The following is a 12,539-nucleotide window of genomic DNA, read 5'->3' as shown; positions in this document are numbered from 1 at the left end:
CTGAATACCTTCATCAGTATCGATATTACCTTGACAGTGAGGAAGACACTCTGCTGCCTGAGAGTACGAAGATGAACACAGCTCGTAGGGACATTTATACGAATGACTTCTCCTGTAAAAATATTCCATTCTCAACTCTGCAAGCCACAACGTGATAAATGTAGAGGAGTGAGTGTTAATTAACAAACTAAAAATCAGAATCTTCAACTCTGTCTTCAGTCATATGTATCCTTACAAGGTGGAGAATGTTCTTTCCATTTAGATTGGGGGGACAGTTGAAGTGGAATCATTGTTGTTGACTTTAACTGTACGATAAAAAATAATTAAATCAGTTATTTTTTAATAATTGTTTTTGTTGGAAATAATAATCCCAGACAGCAGCCATACGTCAGACGTACTTTTTGCAGGTTGCGTTTCTGCTTGAAGACTTTTTTGCAGACTTATTTGCAGGTTGCTTCTCAGCATAAAGATAGAAGGACCGAAGTCAGATGCAAACCACTTCAAAAAAAGGGATTTAAAGAACTTATGTACTTAGATAAAGAAATATGGACAAGCATTAATTCAACAACCTTGCCCACATTCCAGGAACACCTCCGCGACTCTAATCACACTCAACAACAACATCAAAATTTAATTTCGCTCTGTCATGAATTAAATGTCAACAACATCAAAATTTAATTTCGCTCTCTCATGAATTAAATGTAAAAATTGTCTGTTGAGTTAAATATGAATGTAAAATCCATTTTGATGGTAAGAGTGTATAAGAGTAAGATGGTGTGGAGAGGTTAGAGAGCAAGTAGAAAAAGAGGGCAAGTCTCTGTGGAGAAAATTGTGGAGCAATTTGGGTGCGTAAAACAACAGTTACTGTGTTTTACTGTGTAGTGTTGCGGATAAGTTTAAATCACTATAATTTTTATTTTACTTGATGAATGAGCGGCAATCTCATGGAAATGTATTTCATGTTTTAGAATTCAATACTAAGTTTATTGTATTGCTCCAAAACCTACTTCCTCATTTTGTCGTGAGAAAATATTATTCATAAGTCTCTGAAATAGCTACGCGATATTCAACCCTGGAAAATAGTCTCGCCGTGCGCGAAGGTAGCTCTACGAAATCGGCCTCGCGGTCTGTGAACCTAATTTTGCGAAAATAGCTTCGCGAAAGTCACAACTCTCTGCCTCTCCCCTCCGTGAAAACGAAAATTAAATTCGCGAAATATATTTCTAACATGGTATGAGAGCAGGTTAAATTTCCCTCTGCGAAAATGAAAATTAAATTCGCCAGATATATTTCTAACATGGTATGAGAGCGGGTTAAACTCTGTTAGTGTAAAAACAAGTGTTTTTACTAACAGTGAAAATTGTTTTGAGTGCAGATTGTGTTTAGCACATTTACCACCAGGTAGAAAGTTTGTTTTCCGCTCAGAAATGGCAAGATCAAACACAAACTTGACTAATCCTCAAATACCTCATTTTAATGGCAAAAATTATGATTATTGGGCTATTACAATGAAGGCCATGTTTTCTTCTCAAGATATTTGGGATTTGGTGGAAAATGGTTTTCAAGAACCAGCAGATGCAGCAGCATACAATGTCTTATCTCAACAAGAAAGAGATGTGTTAAGGGACAACAGGAAGAAGGATTCAAAAGCCCTATTTTATATCTTTCAAGTAGTTCATGAAAGTATTTTCCCAAGGGTTGCAGCAGCAACGAAGTCCAAGCAAGCATGGGACATCCTCCAGACAACCTACCAAGGCATGGCAAAAGTCAAGACAATGAAGCTACAAATGTTGAGGAGAGATTTTGAAACACTTTGTATGAAAGAGTCTGATAATATAGACTCGTTTTTTACACATGTAAGTGGGTTGGTTACTCAAATCAGGTCTCATGGTGAGACACTTGAGGAAAGAAGAATAGTTGAGAAAGTTTTGAGAAGTCTACTAGCAAGGTTTGAGGCCATTGTTGTGGCCATAGAAGAGACAAAGGATCTCTCATAGTTTTCAGTGGATGAGCTTAATGCATCACTGATTTCTCATGAACATAGACTAAACAGAGTAGCAAGCTCCTCATTGGAGCATGCCTTCAAGACACAAGTATCATTTGGTCAAGGTCAAGGCAGAGGAAGATCATATGCTATAGGAAGAGGAAGAAGCCCATACAGAGGTGGAAGAAGCAGCCCTTCAAGCTTAAATGGAAGAGGCAACAATCAAAATCTAAGTCAAGGCCCAAGACAAAATCAAGCACAAGGTCAGAGCTATGATAAATCTCAAGTTCAATGTCATTATTGTAAGAAGTATGGTCATTATGCAAATGAATGTAGAAAGAAGCAATATGATATTAATAACAAACCAAGTGTAAATTTCACAAGAGAAAATCAAAACCATGATAGCATGTTTTTAGCTTGTAATGTAGCACAAGAAAAACAGAGTGATATATGATATATAAATTCTGGTTGTAGCAACCACATGTCAGGAAACATAGAAATGTTTTTTGATCTAGATGAAAGTGTGAAATCTGAAGTGACATTATGGACTAATAGCAAAGTCTTTGTCATGGGAAAAGGAAGAGTAAATATCCTAACAAAGAAGGGGGAGAAGAAATACATCTTTGATGTTTACTTTGTTCCGGTCTAAAACATAATCTCATGAGCGTTGGACAGCTCACATAGAAAGGCTACAATGTCTCCTTCAAAAAGATGAGTGCACAATTTTGGATAGGCCTCCAAGCAGACAGTTGATTACAAAGGTTCAGATGACAGACAATAGAATGTTTCCCCTGAAAATAATATCAGATTTGTAGAAAAAAGGTGCACAAGCACAACTATCAATGAACTCACAAGAAGATGGAAGAAAAGAGGTAGTTGTCACACAGGTAAACTTTCAAGCAGAGGTAAAAGATGAAAACTAGTTATGGCACTTGAGATTTGGACATCTCAACTTTGGAGGTTTGAATTTGCTGCATAGGAAAGGCATGGTGAAAGGTTTACCACTCATAGAAAAACCAGACAACATATGTGAAGGATGTATCTTGGGCAAGCAACATAGAGAGACATTTCCAGCAGGAAAGTCAGTGAGGGAAAGGCACCTTTGGAGATTGTCCACTCAAATTTATGTGGACCAATGCAGACACCATCAATTGGTGGCAGCCCCTATGTATTGACATTCATAAATGACTACACAAGGAAGACATGGGTCTTTCTCCTAAAACAGAAAAGCGAAGTGTTTGAGCGCTTTTGCCAGTACAAGGCTCTTGTTGAAAAGAAAAGTGGACATTACATCAAAGTCCTTAGGACTGACAGAGGTGGAGAATACATCTCAAACAACTTCCTTCAATTTTGCAGGGAGCATGGAATTCACAAGCAGTTTACAACAAGATATACACCGCAGCAAAATGGTGTGGCAGAAAGGAAGAATAGGACCATTATGGAGATGACAAGGAGTATGTTGAAGGCAAAGCATTTGCCAAATGACTATTGGGCTGAAGCTATCACTTGTGCAGCATATATCTTGAATAGATGTCCAACCAAAAGTGTCCAGAACATTGTTCCTGAAGAGGCATGGAGTGGAAGAAAACAAAATGTCACTCACATGAAAGTTTTTGGATGTGTGGCTTATGCACATGTCCCGGATGAGTTGAGAAAGAAGTTGGACAGCAAGGGGGAGAAATGCATATTTGTTGGATACAGCAATGAATCCAAGTCATACAAACTCTACAATCCATTAACCAAGAAAGTCATAATCAGCAGAGATGTGCAGTTCATAGAAGAGGAAGCATGGGATGGAAGTTTAGAAAAGACAATCAATGTCAAAGCATGCATACCACATGAGGATAGAGAGGAATTAACAGCAGCAAGTAATTCCTCAATAGTGACTCCCTCTACTCCTATTCAAGTGCAGCAAAGCAGGCAGCAAGCAACGCCATCAACAAATAATAGGACAGTTTCGCGCAGCCAAGCAAGTGCTTCTCCAAGCACACCGCGAAGCGCGACACCAAGTGACATGTCAAGCCCATCTTCAACAAGCACAAGAAGGCCAAAATTCATAAATTTAAATGAAATTTATGAGAAAGATGAAGTTGATAGTAGTGCAGGTTTGAATTCATTATTTGCATTATTTTGTCATGTAGATGACCCAATCCAATTTGAAGATGCAGTCAAAGAAGAAAAATGGGTTGTGGCAATGGAGGAAGAAATAGAAGCAATAGAAAGGAATGACACATGGGAGTTAGTGAGCCTTCCAAAAGGAAAACATGTCATTGGAGTGAAGTGGGTCTATAAGACCAAAAACAACATTGAGGGAAAGATTGAAAGGCACAAAGCAAGGCTAGTTGTCAAAGGATACAAGCAGTAGCATGGAAGAGATTACGCGGAGACGTTCGCGCCAGTCGCACGGATGGAGACAGTGCGCGTAGTTGTGGCGATTGCCACGCAGCATAAATGGACAGTTTATCAGATGGACGTAAAGTCAGCATTCTTGAATGGAGTGCTGAAAGAGGAAGTGTATGTCGTGCAACCGCCTGGTTATGAGATTGAACGACAAGAAGACAAAGTATATCGGTTGAAGAAAACTTTTTATGGATTGAAGCAAGCACCGCGCGCAAGGTACAACAGGATAGATGCTTACCTGTTGGACAATGGTTTCGACAAATGTGATGGTGAGCCTACTCTCTACATCAAAGAGGGCGAAGGTAAGATTCTCATTGTTGTCTTATATGTAGATGACTTGATCTTTATAGGTAATGATGATTTCCTCATCAATGATTTTAAACAAGTAATGAATAGTGAGATTGAAATGACTGACTTGGGATTGCTAAGATATTTTTTGGGCATAGAAGTGAAGCAAATAGAAAATGGCATTTTTATCTTTCAAGCAAAGTATGTGGCAGAAATTTTTCAGAGGTTTAAAATGCAGAACAACAAGTCCACACCAACTCCAACTATCATAGGGTTGAAGTTGAGCAAAGAAGATTGCAGCAACAATGTCAATATGACATTATACAAAAGCATGATTGGCAGCCTGATGTATTTGACCGCCACTAGGCCGGATATAATATATGCAGTAAGTTTGGTGTCAAGGTTCATGGAGACACCCAAGGAGACACATTGGCAAGCAGCGAAAAGGATTTTGAGGTATGTCAATGGGAAAAAAGAGTATGGCGTTTTGTACAAAGAAACCAGTGATTTTAGGTTGGTTGGTTACATTGACAGTGATTGGGCAGGCAGTGTCGACAACAGAAAGAGCACGTCAGGATATGTTTTTCAATTGGGTTCAGGAGCCATTTCATGGGCCTCCAAGAAGCAGCCAATAGTGTCACTGTCAACAATAGAAGTTGAATATGTCACAACAACAGCAGCAACGTGTCAGGCAGTTTGGATGAGAAGGATGTTGAGGGATCTTCGTCATGACCAAGAGGGCGCGACAACTATTTTCTGCGACAACACCTTAGCAATTGCATTGTCAAAGAATTATGTCTTCCACAAAAGGACCAAGCATATTGATGCTAAATATCATTTTATTAGAGAGTTGATTAACAATGATGAAATTGTGTTGCAACACTGTAGGTCATAGGAACAGCTTGCTGATATTTTCACAAAGCCATTGGCAGGAGAAAATTTTGTTTATCTCAGAAATTGTTTAGGAATTGTCAATGGCGGCAGTTGTGATTAAGGGGAGTGTTGGAAATAATAATCCCAACCACCGCAATAAACAGTCGGACAGCAGCCATACCTGTCAGACGTACTTTTTGCAGGTTGCATCTCAGCGTGAAGATAGAAGGACCGAAGCTAGACGCGAACCACTTAGAAACTCAAAAAAGGCATTTAAAGAACTTATGTACTTAGATAAACAAATATGGGCAAGCATTAATTCAACAACCTTGCCCACACTCCAGGAACACCTGTGCGACTTTGATCACACTCAACAACAACATCAAAATTAATTTCGCTCTGTCATGAATTAAATGTAAAAATTGTCTGTTGAGTTAAATATGAATGTAAAATCCATTTTGATGGTAAGAGTGTAGAAGAGTAAGACGGTGTGGAGAGGTTAGAGAGCAAGTAGAAAAAGAGCGCAAGTCTTTGTGGAGAAAATTGTGGAGCAATTTTTGGTGGGCGCGTAAAACAGCAGTTACTGTGTTTTACTGTGTAGTGTTGCGCGTAAGTTTAAATCACTGTAATTTTTATTTTACTTGATGAATGAGCGGCAGTCTCATGTAAATGTATTTCATGTTTTAGAATTCAATACTAAGTTTATTGTATTGCTCCAAAACCTACTTCCTCATTTTGTCGTGAGCAAATATTATTCATAAGTCTCTGAAATATTTACGCGGTTGTGCGATATTCAACCTTCGAAAATAGTCTCGTGGTGCGCAAAGGTAGCTCTGCGAAATCGGCCTCGCTGTGCACAAACCTAGTTTCACAAAAATAGCCTCGCGAAAGTCACAACTCTCTACCTATCCGCTCCACGAAAATGAAAATTAAACTCGCCAAATATTTTTCCAATAGTTTTTGCATGGGTTTGTAGAATAAAGATTTGGTTATCGCGTATAGCTAATTCCCTCGAAAAGTTTTGCAATCAAGTAGATGATTCCATTGAAAAATAATAATAGAGCCGATAATTTTGCTTGGTTTACTTTACCATCTTAAATTTTAAAATACCTTAAAATGTTATTAAGGCATTTATAATTTTTTCCCTTTACCAAATTTCACCTTAAAAAAAAAACATTTTTCTTAAATTTTAAAATACCTTAAAATGTTATTAAAGTATTTGTAATTTTTTTCCTTTACCAAATTTCAACAAAAAATATTTTTCCCATTTTTAAGATTAACCAAGGCTTATAAAATTTAAAATAGATTCCCATCTTAAAAATTTTCCTTGGAATAAATCCATCTTAACTGCAACTGTATAACTACCACAAAACTACCAAGTATGAGAAAGATCAAATATCTCAAAATACAAATGTCATTTTGAATATAAAACTTGAAAAAAATTTACATGTCTCAAGATTTGATTTCTATATATATATATATATATGCAAAATAACAATGTTGAAAACACAAGCATAAAGTAGGAATAATAGTTGTACAATTCAATGGGATGCCCTACCCATGGGCAATGATGATCCAAACCACTATCTTCAACTCCAATGGAAGATTCATGGTGCACCGAGCTTGATTTTCCAGCTTCGATCTTGCTAACACCAACCCAAGAAGGCGACATAAATACAAATCTACTAGTTGCTTCAAATTCTAAAATAGGTTGAGGTTGAGGCCAAACCATTAAATATTTGTTATCTATGTTACATTGTCCTGACTCAAGTGATGACATCATTGTTGTTAATGGGAATTGTGGGTTCACAACATACGTGATTGAGAACTTGAAGTCTCCATAACACAGAAGAAAATACATACTATCCAGTATGAGGAACATAAATCCATGAAGGCCGAACATTTGCAAGGAGTACCACTGATATGAATCCGATGTTAGTGGGTTGTTGGTGGTTTTGATAGTCCAAATAATGTGGCGCAATAAAAGAAATGACAAGGGGTGGGGATTGAGGGGTAGGTGAGGGAGGGAGAATCTCACCTCCAAAAATTGTCATTTGAGCCAACTGAGGCATTAAGAAGGTAGACCCAATAAGACGATGCATGCCATAAAAAACATGCACAACAATAGCAACAATGTTTCCATCTATATTGGAAGACACATGAGCAACATAACAACAACACTGATGCTCGCTTAATCACTATGTTCTCTCAACAGGCCCTTCCAAAAAGAGTAACTACATAATGATGAGCATACTTTTTAGATACTAGCTGCTCAATTAATACTCAGTAGTTAATTGAAATATCTTTTCTTTTCTCCTCCATTATCTCCTTTTTCTTCTAAACCTTGATGAAATGTTGTGTCATCATGTGAAACTCTATCTCAATTCCTCCACTTTATACCTCTAATGGACAGGACCAATGTAAATAAAACTGAGGTAGAGAGTTGGTGCTAAGGTTGTTGCATGAGGCACGAGTGGTCTAGGATGTTGATAAAAAATATAGAAAAGGTTATTGCATTCAAGCATTCTTTTTCAACAAGCCCATAGATGTGCTAAGCAAACCCATATGCAACCACATGATCTGTAACCTCATTGTTTATCAATTTAATTGTCTTAAATTGCTACATAAATTATCGATGGGAGTTGGTAAACTTATGAAGTGCAAGTGCACTATCTATGCTAGAAGGCTTCAGATTATTAATGTGTATGATTGAGTTATTGAAAATTTATTCTAAGGATATTTTGTGTTCCTATTTTACTCTTTTAAAGGAAATAAAATTAACATATTCAATCTCAATTACATTCCTGCTCACTCCTTTCTAATGAAAACAAAAATGCTCTTCACACTTGAAAAATGAAACTAAAACAAACTCATACTATCTCATTAAATTAAGAGAACTTAACCAATCTATTGCAACACAAATTTAATCTCTAAAAGAAAAAAATTTCATCTAATATTCTAGCAATCCTTTACATAAAAACCAAAATGAATTTGACTTTTAGTTAAAACGAAAACTACACATTTTATCATTATCAATCACTCATGCTTTGAAATGAAATACTCTAAAGAAATCATTTATTCTCTGTAATGAAATACTATAAAGAAATTACTCATGCTTTGAAATGAAATACTCTAAAGAAATCATTTATTCTCTGTAATGAAATACTATAAAGAAATCACTCATGCACTGTAATGAAATACTGTAAGAAATCACCCATCCTTTGTAATGAAACTATAACGAAATCTATGAAAAGTGATTACACTACAATTAGAATCATTATAAATCAACTTGAAAAGAATGATTAGTGAAATCTTTCTGTCACTATCTAATTGAAATCAATAATGTGAAACGATTCTAAAACATGTAAATAATTACAACAAATGATAAAGAAAAGATATGAAAATGCAAAACCTCACTCTTTGCAGGGACCCTCCATAAAAATGTGGTCACATAACTTTAATTGAATAGTTATGTACGCATCAAAACTTCATTCTTCATTAACATGTAAAAACAGAGCTTTAAAACAATACTGTCTCATATAAAATTAACCTCATGTTCATGTTTGTTGCAAGGTATTTATAAAATCCTGTGTCAATAACTGTTGAGGATTTTACGCCTACCCTAGCTTAAAAAATTCTAATTTTAGCTTCTAACAAATATCAAAATATCGTTTTCTCACAATTTCCTATTTGGCAAAGCAAATCGTGAAGCACAAGGATTTCAGACACTCACTTGCATGTTCAGCAACATGTTGACTTTTACCCTTTGAGAATGCAATCAAACAATCCTTTGATGATCTGATTTGGATGAATAGGAAGAAATCATTAAAGGGGTAAATCTCCACCTATTCATATCTTTCTCCTCTTAGCTAGGACCTTAGATCCTGATAAACATTGGAATCGGCTACAAAAAGATAGATTAACTGCATAATTAGATGAATTCAGTAGCTAATACAAACATTAATTCAATAATAAGGAAAAATATGAATATGAAAGATAAGACAATTAAATAACTTATCATGCCAAAAGCCTTGTAGTTTGATGCCTTTTAAGTTGATGATGATGGTCAAAGAGATGAAAAATTGGTAAGGGAGAGTATCAAAATGAAGCATTCATGAGGCTCTACATTTCCCCACATGGAGGCCATTGCATGTCCTCATGCAAAAATTCAAAACTAGAAGTCTTTCTCTGTCACTGATCTCTCTCAAAAACTTGGGCCAGAACATCCAAATTTGTCCTTCTTACCTTTTTTTTTCCAACTGTCATTCTAAGTTTCTTCATCAAAATCCTGCATTTTAGACTCATGGCCTTCCTTTTTAGATATTCATTATTTTTCTTTAACTTCTTGTTCTTTTCATACCATAAACCCATATGTAAATGAACGTAATCATTCTTAGTCCTTTATATCTCATTTTTCATCTTTAATGTCTCATGTTCCTTCTTCAGATGTCTATTCAATGTCTCCAACTCAAAGACTTCTTGTTTTAGAGTTTTTATGAGTGGAGTTTCTTGTGGACTGTTAGACTAGATTTCTCTTCATGAACTGTAGAACAAGATGCCTTTTTTACAAATCTCTTCTCCAGAGACTCAATGTAGTCATAGATTTCTTGCTGTACTGGATTTATTTCTGGTGTTTTTTGGCCTAGGTTATGAATAGCTGAAATGACAGTAGGTGATGGAACTTCCATTTTCTCTTCTTTCTCCAAATTAACAACATCTTTAGACTATTGAGATGGTTTTTTATTAAGCCTGGTGCTTATTCTTACATTTGATGGAAGAGGGTTTCTAGTTTTAGTTATTTCCTTCTCTGTTTGAGCTTCCTCTATTTTATTGGATGTGATTTCTTCCTTCTTGCTGAATGTCTCTCTTCTAATAGATTTCCTTTTAATGCATCCTAAAATTTCTACAATAGGAGTTTCATCTCCTGACTATTCTTGTAGTTGTTGTTGAGGTAAGTTTTTAATATGATTTTCAGATATTATTTTCCTTCCCTTTTTTTCTTTGTTGTTGCTAGGTTCCTCTTGATCCTCCTCCTTAAAATGATTTCTAAATAGGAAGAGACCCAATTATCTCCTAGTCTTTCAAGATGAAATTCAATGAGTATTTTTATAAGGTCATGGTGATACATGGTGTTTTCTATGAATTGGATCCTTTTTTGAACATTCCCAGACATTTTCCTTAAACTATTTAACAGAAAATAAGTAAGATTGATTTCATTCCCTTCGCGAAAATGCATCATCAAATGAATGTGGTAAAAGAACATACAACCAAATCTTCCTTCACAGGTGACAAATTTTTGAATTACTAGTAACAAATTCCTCCATTTACGCTTAAGTGTTGTACTGGGAATTCCTTTCTTAAAAATAGTGATATCCATACCTGGTTTTTTCAAGAAAGTCTTCCATTCTTCTCCTTCAATGCCACTATTCTTAAACCATCTCTCTCCAATTTTTAACAGTATGGTGGCTTCAGCGATAAGAGATTTTGTCATTGCAAACTTTCTGTGATCCGGATTTAAACAGGAACGCAACAAATTACAGAGATAACCATATACACAAAGATGCAGCGGAAATAATACTTCATTTCATTAATGGAAAATACTGAAATATGCTTACAACCAGAAATGGAAATAAACTAGCTAGGGCGATGGTAGCTTATCTCTGAGAAGAGATGTGATGGCTACATGCCTCTGAACTGTATTACAATGAGGCTCGAAGGCCTATTTATTGTTGAGAAACAATGGAAAACCCTTAACATTCAAAAACCTAACCCCAGGAGATGAAACGCCAAACTGTGGGCCCCGTTTGGGGGTAAGTTGGTACATCAACTTCCCGGGGTCGTAACTTTGGCCTATGATCTCTGTTTGACGCGTACAATAGCTCATTAGAAAGATCTATCCGAGCACTATCATTGTTGGAACGGGCAACATATCGACCCATGTTGCCCCCGGATTCCCCAAAAAAACATTGTTTAGGGCCTCAAAACGGCTCCGGAAGTTCAGGACCCGAAAAACTGCTAAAAATAGTAAGTTGTGCTACAATTAAGGAAACTGAAAATGCTGAGAAAGGCAATGGTGGGGGTCCAGGTGGACTTGGCAGGTGGCCACCAATATCCACCTGGATCATTCCTCCCCCCTTAGGAAGCAATGGTCCCCATTTCGTTGAGCTCCTCCATGAGATGAGGAAACTTCTGCTGAACTTGTTCCCTGGTGAGCCACTTGCCATGCTGAAGGAGTTGGCCTGCTTTGACAACTCGATACAGTTGGATATTCTGTTGGCGAGTGTTCTTGATCTGTGTGTCCATGATCCGATCAGTTGCAGCTTGTTCCATGCAATCTGGATTTAATTCTGTGGGTTTGAGCTGTTCTCCAATGTCGGATGTGGTGGAGGTGCTCTTCCCAACTCTGGCTGAAGATCAGAATGTCATCCAAGTATACTACTACAAAGGAGTTGGTGAATGGCTGCAAGATGTCATCCATTAGCCTCATAAAGGTTGCAGGAGCATTCGTCAATCCGAAAGGCATGACCAACCATTCGAAGAGGCCCTCCTTGGATGTGAAGGCAGTCTTCCACACATCGGAGGGTTCGATTGGTACCTGCTGATATCCCGACTTCAGGTCGATTTTGCTGAAATATTTCGCCCGATTTAGTTGGTCTAGGAGGTCATCAATTCACGGGATCGGGTACCTATTACAGACAGTGATCTTGTTCAGCGCCCGATAGTCAATACAGAGTCTCCACGTCCCATCCTTCTTCTGTACCAACACGATCGGGCTCCCACAGGGCGATGAACTCGGACGGATGTGACCTTTCTGCAGGAGCTCCTGAATCTGCCTCTTGATTTCATCGTTCTCTAGAACGGAGCGCCAATAAATTGGTCCATTGGGTAGTGGTGCACCTGGGGTCAGATCGATGGAGTGCTTGACTTGACAGTGCAGAGGAACCCCTGCCGGGGAGGTGAAGATGTCCTCGTACTCCTCCACAATCTTGTCCAT

This window comes from Pinus tabuliformis, chromosome 3_1 (assembly GCF_031772625.1).
Source record: "Pinus tabuliformis cultivar Carrire ecotype Pingquan chromosome 3_1, CPIR1, whole genome shotgun sequence".
Classification (NCBI taxonomy): domain Eukaryota; kingdom Viridiplantae; phylum Streptophyta; class Pinopsida; order Pinales; family Pinaceae; genus Pinus; species Pinus tabuliformis.
The sequence above is the reverse complement of the archived record's forward strand: the minus strand, read 5'-3'. Positions refer to the sequence as shown.